The following is an 8,881-nucleotide window of genomic DNA, read 5'->3' as shown; positions in this document are numbered from 1 at the left end:
CTGTGTGCTTTGTGACATACCGTCACTATACTGTATTTTGATTGGATTACCATAGCCCTTTTCTCAAATGGTTAGCATAGTTGTCAACAATGGAAATGGAATCACCAGCCAATCAAATTATAGAATACTTAGGTCGATGTAGTGTACAGTACTCCAACATAATTTACAGAATATATGAGGCATTAAAATCCTAATGCCCCAGTCAGTCTGGTGGCAAAGGCTGTAATGAGAAGAAGGAATGCAACGATAGGACTTCAATCACATGATAGTGATTGCTAAACTTAAGGACCAAAACCAGATTAAAAGTCACTTGTCCTTCCCTTGATTTTAGGTTCATTGTTATCTACTATTGGTTTTAAAAAGTCATTATCTATTTTCATGGCAAAAGCTGTCACTGTATTAATTTTAACTACCTTTCTGTTTACTACTCAGGTCATATTGTTAACAATACTATGAAAGATTAAGGGCCAACTATGGGATGATACTTTATAGAGGAACTATTTCATTTGTTATGATGGAAAATTATTTCTGGTATTTTTTTGAATTCAGTTTGTATCACAACCATTGGCTTCTCTTTTTAGGAGTAATCCAGAATTGCATTATATAATTAAAAATACAGATACTTAAATATTTGCTATAAACAGAAATAGAAAAGTGACTCCTTCTATGACTTTTCCACATCTTCCAGGTATGAGAACACTGGAAAAGTTCTCTTAAAGGTTTTGTTGAACACCACTCAGGAAATCTCAATAACCTTCATCAACACAAATAAAGAAAGGAAGGTGGTATGAATGAGTCCATGCATAAAGCTTTCCTCATTTGAGAAAAAGGAAAAAAAAAACTTTTCAATGGTATTTAAAATAGTGCTCCTCAGTAAAACAAATGAGTAATGATGAAAAAGGTTCAGCCCAAAGAAAGGAGTCCAATCTGATTTAACCCAGACGCCTCTTGTTAAGTCCTTCCTCCACTAAATATGAAATGACACCACAGCCTTCCAAAACTAGAATTATGGGAGTTAAAAAAAATCTAATCTCCTCACTGAGATTTTTAATATATCCATATATGTGCGTACTATACATATAATACGCACATATATACACATATATAATATAATATATAAAAGTCTGCATATAAAAGACAATCCTGAGACATCTTTGAAGGTTCTCTTTCAAAGCAGCTCTACTTTCCTGAGCGTCTAGGGATTTCTGTTATTAATTGAAGTTAATTTTCTAGGATATCAGTTTGCTAGGCACGTGGGAAAGATTGATAGCCTCTTCGATTCTCAAGAGTGTTGAAAATGACACTGTTCCATCACCGGGTGCCTTCACTTTTATCATCACAAATCAAATTATAAACATCGGGGCAACCTTGCTGGAATCTGGCTTCGGGAGATTTCCATAAGATTAATTAGGCGGCCAAAGCAAAGATGGTAAAATAGAAACGGGGAGGGGGGGTACAGAGGGAGGAGGGAGAGAAGAACCATTCATTCCTCACTGAATGGGAAGTCAATTCAACAATGGGTAATTAGCGTGGGCCATGGACTCTCAAAGGCACTGAGGACACTGGACTCTTTCTCTCACTCTGATGTTTAGTGCTGTATTGTGGACCCCTCATTTAATTAGTGCACTTTGATACCCACAGGAGTTTGAGGCTCCAGGGCATGCTAAACACAGACTGACACCAGCAAGCTTCTGCCTCCTTCCACTCTAATTAGAGACACAATGAGCTGCAAAGACAATGTTTTACTCCAAGATTTCTTCTGCAGATACCTCTGGCAGGAAACAATCGTTTATTTTGTGTCTATATTGGTATTCAGATTAAATTGTTAGCATGCAAACGTTGAGCTAAGGGCACATATCTATTAAAAATGCTTAGCAGAGTTCAGAAATGATGGAAGCCATTTGTGTAAAAATGTGTTTTCCCTTTTGGAATCTCTATTTATTTTGTTCTCTTGTCTAATTAGAAGTAAACTTCTAGAAAAGAAACATGCCGTGTATGTTGCATTCTAAAAGATATACAAGTGTACTTCCATTGAATGATGGGGATAATAATAATAATATTTGCACTCTGAAGTAGTGAATTTAAAATTAACTGATAGGGTGGGGGAAGGGGAAAGACCGGACAACACTTACCACCTCCCCTCATTGAACTATATTGAAATAACTAGCCAGGCATTGGAAAAAAATGACATAGGTCATTTTTATAGGAGGATTGCTAATCTGTCTGGAGCTCTTAAGAAAGCCCTGAAACATTTGCAGTGCCAAGTTGAAAAAAAATATTTATAATGTTAGTTTTGATGGACAGTTCTATGCTGATTGGAAGAATATAAATATCCCAGGGGAGATTTCATATTGAAAATTAATCTCAGCATACACAAAATACTTGTATGTGCTGCTTTAACGATATGTTGCAAATCCAATGCTCCTAAAATTTTAACACAGAACAAATGTTTCTCTATGGCATTGTTTGCCATGTATTTCTACAATAACTGGTGAGCTAAAATGTCCCAAAGCACTACCAACCAATTTTAATGGTATAATATATATACATGTTGTGAAGAGAAAACAAGGAGGCTGGTAAATAATAATTTGGATTTTCTGAGGTCATGTCTGCAGAAGGAATTTCCCTTAATACCGTGTTATTTAGAACAAAACATTTTCTGTCCTTTGTATTGCTAATCTACAAAGCAAGCAATGCATCTGAGCAAAGCCAAAAGGTTGTTTGTTAGTGATGGGTAGGCTCATTCTACTATTCATTCCAGTGATTCTCTGATTCCAACCTTTGTAGACCTATATTCCCCATTTCCACTCACCTTTGCATCAGAGACATGCACTAGATTGACAGGATCTCTGGCACCTAACCAGTGGACAAAGTAAAAAAGAGAGAGTACTGAATTTGTAGTCAGAGAGCCCACCCTGGATTCCATTACTGATCCTCAACTTACTGTGTGCACTTAGACAATCACCTCCATCTCCTCCTGGAGTTTTCTCATTTTTTGTTTTCCCATTTGAAAAATGATGGAGTTTGAATCAATGAACTAAGGTCCCTTCTAATTCCAAATCTATGAAACTAAGATCCTGATGGTATAGTTGAAAGAAATAATATCAAAGGGGAAAATGGCACAGTGGATGGACATCCCAGTTCTTCATCAGTAAGAGCTGGGTACAAGTAAAGAAAATGAAATATACTGACTGGAAGACTGTAGGTAAGTCACTTAACTTCTCAGCATTCTCAGGTGGCTATACATTGCAGAATACTGCATTGTTAGAGGGAATTTTTTTTATTGTTGTCCCAATGCTCATATTAAAAATAATGGCACCCAGAAAAGGATTGAAAACAAATTAAAGCGCTAATTAATTAAACACTTAGAAGCTTTTAACTAGGTAGAAGTTGCCAGGCTTATATATTTTTTATATTCTCAATTATTCTACAGGGTTCTAAAACAAATGCATTGCATTCTGATTCTCAGTGCTGTACTTATTTTTTTCTGTTTATCTGTTTAGTATATATATCCTTCAGGCTTCCTTGTGGTCCACCTTCAATAGACAACATGTATCAGTTTGAGATATAATGTTCACATTTCCCACCAAATAAAAGGAAAATCTCAAGGATCTGAGTTCTGAGAATCACAAACATTCCTAACTATCATGATTAGCCCCTAATGACCTTTAAATGTTAGATATGTTACACTGTGATTAGACCAATCAAGAGTATCGATTTTGTCAATAAACTTTTTTTTGCTCAAATCTTCTGTTCTTCCCTGATGGTTTTCTTTTCTTCTCTTTTCTTCTCTCTTCTTTTCCTTTCCTTTCCTTTCCTTTTCTTTTTTTTTTTTTGAGCAGGTAGACAAGGTAGGGAGGAGAAGTCTGGTATAGACAATTAGCTACACAATATTTAAAATGAGTAATAGTGAAATTTCATCTAAAGCAAAACTCTTTTTGTGTCATGAACTTCCTTGCCAACCTAATGAAACCAAGGAAACTCCCTTCTAAGAGTAAATGTGGAAAATAAAATACATAGGATTACAAAGGAACCCAATTATACTGAAATACAGTTAGTCACACAAAAGTTCATGGACCCCAGGTTAAAGAATCCATGAGCTAAAGGAAACTTTTTTCTCTTGCCAATTCGAATTGAATGGACATTTTGTATCAGCTCAACCACTGCTGATGTAAGCCCTTTCTCTGTTAAACCTTTGCTTCTACCTACTGGGAGCAGCATGTACTGTAAAAGTTTTAGTTGTAATACTTTGGTTAGCTTCACTTGAAAGCTGAATCTTTTCTCCCAAAGGTAACCTATTCCCCATCTAAAACACTAACATAACTGCTGAATAATTAGCCAGTGATAGCTTGGAAATTAATGTTTGAAGCCAGCCATTGCTTGAAATTCTGCATACGGTATTAGTCCCCTTTCCCAAAGAAGATTCATGCTTACAGCTAAGAAAGGCAGGGGAATCTTTTCAAATGTAACTTGAGGACACTCTGCTCAGGGAAAGAAGAACAGTGCCATTATTAATGGTTGATAAATGGATATTATGCTGTCTGCATTTTTTCTCCACGTTATATCGGAAATCATCTCATGCATTATTAAGTCATGCACTAGAATATAGGTGCTTATGGGCAATACTTGTTTTTTTTTAAATCAGAATAACAAAAAACCTTTGATTTTTATAATTTCCATAGAAGAGTAGAACTTCATTAACTATATAGGTGGGAATATTCCCAAATCATCTCTTTGGGGAAGTCATATGATATGGATTCCTATTCAGCCATCCCTGAAGATAGAAGTACGCTGAATGTGCCGAGTGATATTTGGTTAGACGTGGCAGCATGGAGTGCAGTGCTACAACATTATTTTAGATCACAGGGTATGCCAACAGCCATTTAACAACATTATCAGTAAGAAGTGAAAGAACACCAATGAAAGGCCTTTCTGCTCATCACTTGTTTTTTAGCTTGTCCCTTATTTCCATCTGTCTATATTCTTCTCATCCTTCTCTATCTCTCCTTTTCATTTAGAAATTCATTTCATTCCCTCTTGTATTCAATGATGCTCCTTGCTTCAGGGGCCCTTTATAGTAATTTATTCCATAGTCTTATTACCCTTTGTGTAAAATAGTTTTGCCTCAGCTCTTTTTTTCTTGTTTCTAACTTTCTAATTTTCAGATCATATCTACTTGTTTCTGTGGTCTTGAAAGCATAAAGAGTTTGCTTGGATCAATTTTATCCATTCCTCTCATAATTTCTAAAACTTCAATTGGGTTACAAGAAGCCTTTTCTTTTCCACTGAGAATATGCTCAACTTTTCCCTGTCTTTCCTCATAACTTAATCGTTGAGATCTGGTATCATTCATATAATTGCTCTACACTGTTCCCCTGAAGAGCAATTAAACCTCTGCAAAGGTATGGTGGCCAGCACTGTTTAAATTACATAATGTATGGTCTAAAAATCCTATCAATAGGAATATTACAACTCTCTTGATTGATACAAAGAACTGCCTATTCCAAATTTTATTTGCAGTTTCTGGGGGTGGGAATGGGGAATGCAATAATGTTGGATCAAAAATATCTAGAATTTAAAGCAGTCACATAGCAACATTTTGCTTCACACACAGTTATATACATCTAACCTTAAAAGGGGTTCATTAACCTAAAGGTGCTCAAATAAATATCCAGGCTTCCAAAGGACAGTATCTTTGCACATGGATTTTAATAACCTGATAATGCCTTTTATTTTGAAGCTTGTTTTTCTGTATGATAAACCATTAGTATATGTGTAGGACAATAGGGGTAATTGCACCTTAGGTCAAGTTATAATACATATTTGAAAGCCTCTAAAATATTTTTAATTAAAATTAAATTAAATAAAATTTAAAATTACTTCTTACCTGATTACCCACTTCTCTAAATATGGCATTGGAAATTAGGATATTTGAAAGGAGATGTTTTCCTAAATATTAGTTATTTACCATTTTAAACTGTAAAAGCCTTAAATTGAATGCTAGGTATGATTCATGGCAAATATTTAAATGAAGAGTTTTAAAGAAGTTAGGAAAAGAAAGCTTTAAAACATCTTTGTTAATGATGTATTTCTTTTTGTAAAAAGGGAAGATAATGCTTATTTTTAAAAGCTCTGTTCTGACCTTCTTAAGAATTAGGTGACTTGGGAAAATGTAGTTCTTTGATAACTTTACTTACTTAAAAATTGTTTAAATGAAGTTAAGTACTAAAATGTTGGGTTTTTAGAAAGGCAATTGTGGTGGTGAGCAGCTTTTAGGGCCTTTTCTACCCCCCCAGATATCTGAAAAGTGACTTGTATATAATTTTCAATATTATATTTCAAAATTAATATAGAGAGGTCAGTACATAGCCTAAATTGAGCTTCTCATATTATCTTAATAATTCTGGACTGCAATTCTCATATGGTTCATGGTCTTTAATTTTCTAAAAGTTCCCTTTGATGTTAATGGAAGCTCCACATAGAAATAGGAAGTTTTAGCTTAGGAAGTTTTTTAAAACAATGTGAAATAGTGGAAAGAATAATGTTTTTGGAGCTGGGAAACCTGAGTTCTCTACTCTTTATTACTTATACTTTACTCTTTATCATTTTTGTCACATTGGGAAAGTCATTTAACTTCTCTGAGATTCAATTTCTTTATCTGTAAAATGAAGGCATGCTTCCTTTGAGAAAATAATTAGAAGGTGTGGGGTATGGTAAACACCAAATATCACAAAAATGAAATTGATTCTATTTTAATGGACAAGAAACCTCAAGTTACTGCTGTGGAAGTAATTTCTCAACCAATTGTCTGTGTTCAGTCAGATCAGGGCCTGTTAAAGAATAGATCAAGAGATGGTATGTGTTGTAAGTGTATGGCTCTGATGCTAACACCTTCTTTTTTATTGTTGTTCCAAACAAACAATTTTATTATCTTCTTTACAGAATCTACATTCACTAATAATTCCTTAACAGAATAGGTATATGGCTCCCAAAGAAACAGGGCCTAGGACCATATGCAAGGCATAAATGGGCACAACTATCTGGCAAACAACTGAATCAAAGATGATGCCCACCCTTCCCCTCTCCATAGGTGTCCTAGAAGGACCTTATGCAGAAAAGCAGAGATTTCAGTGTGGGACCACCTCAAAGATTATGTGTAGTACACATGACCTATGCTGCCCTTTCAAACAGCACAACTGGGATGGATGGCAATGTAATAATACTCACAGGAGAACAAAGGTAGAGTTCAGTTATCAAATTATAGCCTTAAGAAGTTCTTAGGAGAGGGTTAAGACATGATCAATATATTCCCAGGGCCCATAATGTGTTGGGATGGTGAGAGTAAGGTACTCAGTGGGCATCTTGGGTGAAGTTTTGATTTTCTAGTAACACAGTTGCTACACAGAGGTGTGAGGTTGCTGAAGACAAGAGGTCTGATGTGGCATTAGGAACTGAAGAACTGACCCAGTTTTTGGCCAGGAATAGTCAGCAAAGCAACCAGCACATAGATGGTTCATTGCACAGGGTAATGTTTGAGACAAACTCTTATTTGTTCTGAATAATACCTTACATTGGTACAGCACTTTATGTTTTTCAAAGAGCTGTCAAAATACTTTCATTTTCTTCTGGGCACTCAGGCTCACTCTTCTTCCTCCTCATCAATGCTGGTTTAGGCCTGTCAAGTTCTTGAGAGTCATGGCTGCTCCCATCATTCCCTGCACAAGTGCTTTCCCCATAGATTTGAACTGTTTGGCTGTGTGTCCCATGTTCATGGCATCATTGATCCTGTTTTCAAGGAAGCACTAAGTGTCTTCAAAGTCAGGAGATGAGTCTTGCATCATCACTAGCTCTGTAGTGTTGTAGATGCCCGCCAATACTGCCCAACGTGTATAGCAGTTAATGTCAGTGGACTGGTCTCCAGCATAGTGCCACATGTCATCTACCGTACTGGTGTGGAGGTTTAGGCTGGCTGGGATATTATAAGGGAGCACAAGGATGCCAAGGACCCGGGGCCAATGTTCAATATATGGGATCAGCATTCTCAGTCTAGTTTCCACTGCATCCCTCAGGAACTGGTCTGTCTTCCTCTTCTCCGCCTAGCCCAACTGTACGAGCTTTTGTTCCTCTTCCATCATACGACCGAGTTTAGCATTACACTGTGTCACAAAATGCAGGATCAGTTCACTGCCATCATTTCCAAATATGCCAGCTGCTTCACTAGAGAGACCCAGGGACTGAGCTCCTTCTGCAATGGCTTCTGGGGTCCACCCATGGGTAGGCACAAACTCCAAAGCTGCAGTCAGGATCCAATGCTGCAGCTGCTCCCCACTTTCATAGTCCTCATCCTCCTCACCACCCTGATCTGTATACCAGGGAGGTGAGTGTGAGGACTCTGGATTAGGCTCTTCTATTCCCTGTGACTCTGAGTGCGGCTGAGAAGAAGAGGGTGGGGGCTGGTACTTTTGTTCATCTGAAGATTTCATTGCCAAAGCTGAAACATGGAAGGCACGTGGCATCAGGGAGGGCTGACACCTGGTCACGGGCCAGCACTGCAGCTGCAGGAACCTCCATCCTGTCCAATGGAGGCACCCAGTCACCGCCGCTGCCATCTTGGAAGTGGGCACTAGCTAACACCTTCTTATAGTTCAGGTTCAATGTTGGGACAAACTGAGACATGTGATAGTCACTGAACATTTAACAAAAAGGAGACTTAACTTTGCCCACACTTTGCAAGAATATTCAATAAGAATATAATGGCCCTTAGACTCCTTCTGAACTACCCTCCCCATCCCCATCTAGAAATGGGTTTGCTCAGAAAGTGATCAGGGTATGTCAATAAGCACGGTCTCTGGTGTGTGTGTGCACACACTCAGATCTGAGA

General features: G+C 37.3%; 1 pseudogene; it reads right to left on the bottom strand.

Annotated features, from left to right (window-relative positions):
• Positions 1-6,898: 6,898 nt before the first annotated feature.
• LOC138176208 (ubiquinone biosynthesis protein COQ9, mitochondrial pseudogene) lies at positions 6,899-8,619 on the bottom strand (annotated as a pseudogene).
• Positions 8,620-8,881: the final 262 nt, after the last annotated feature.

Source organism: Petaurus breviceps, unplaced genomic scaffold (assembly GCF_028583685.1).
Source record: "Petaurus breviceps papuanus isolate PSGF00001 unplaced genomic scaffold, PetGlider_PUasm1.0 84, whole genome shotgun sequence".
NCBI lineage: Eukaryota > Metazoa > Chordata > Mammalia > Diprotodontia > Petauridae > Petaurus > Petaurus breviceps.
The sequence above is the reverse complement of the archived record's forward strand: the minus strand, read 5'-3'. Positions and strand labels throughout refer to the sequence as shown.